A 645-nucleotide genomic window follows, 5' to 3' on the forward strand; every position below is an offset into this window, starting at 1 on the left:
CCATGGGACACTCCAGCAGCGCCCATGTGACCATCCTGAGAGTGGACAGACACCTGGGGTGGGGGAGGGAGCACACAGCCCACACACCAGCCTGGACTGAGGCACCTGGAAGGACCTTCTAGTCTTTAGAAGGTTCTAGAATCAGAGAGACACAGCCCAGGGCAGGAGGCCATGTGACTCAGAAAAGCTGGGGTCAGGCCTCAGACACAGTGGGTGTGGGCAGCACACAAGGCCTGATAGAGAAGGTCCCCGTGGGTCCCAGAGCCCCAGCAGGGCCCATGGGAACCGCTGATGGGCTATTTCTGGGGGGTCTCCCTGCACCCCAGGAGAGCTTGCACCCCTAACTGTCCCTGAGAGGAGGGGGGTCCCTCTGGTACCTGACCTGGACATCCAGGGGGATTCTCTCCCTGACCCGAGGAGGAGTATCTGACACTGACCCCCTGTCCTGGCTCCTTGTAGGAGACCCAGCCCCAGGGAGAGGGGTCTGCCCCAAGGCCCCTGGTACCTGCGCGCTGCAGTGTCTCCTTCCCTTTTTCCAGGTGAATGCGGAGCCACTGCAGGCACTCCCCCTCTAGGTAGCTCCTGTGCTGCTCAGTGAGACCAGCTGCCTCCCACTTGTTCTGGGTGATCTGACCGGCCATGTCG

The sequence above is a fragment of the Myotis brandtii genome, unplaced genomic scaffold (assembly GCF_000412655.1).
Source record: "Myotis brandtii unplaced genomic scaffold, ASM41265v1 scaffold720, whole genome shotgun sequence".
Classification (NCBI taxonomy): domain Eukaryota; kingdom Metazoa; phylum Chordata; class Mammalia; order Chiroptera; family Vespertilionidae; genus Myotis; species Myotis brandtii.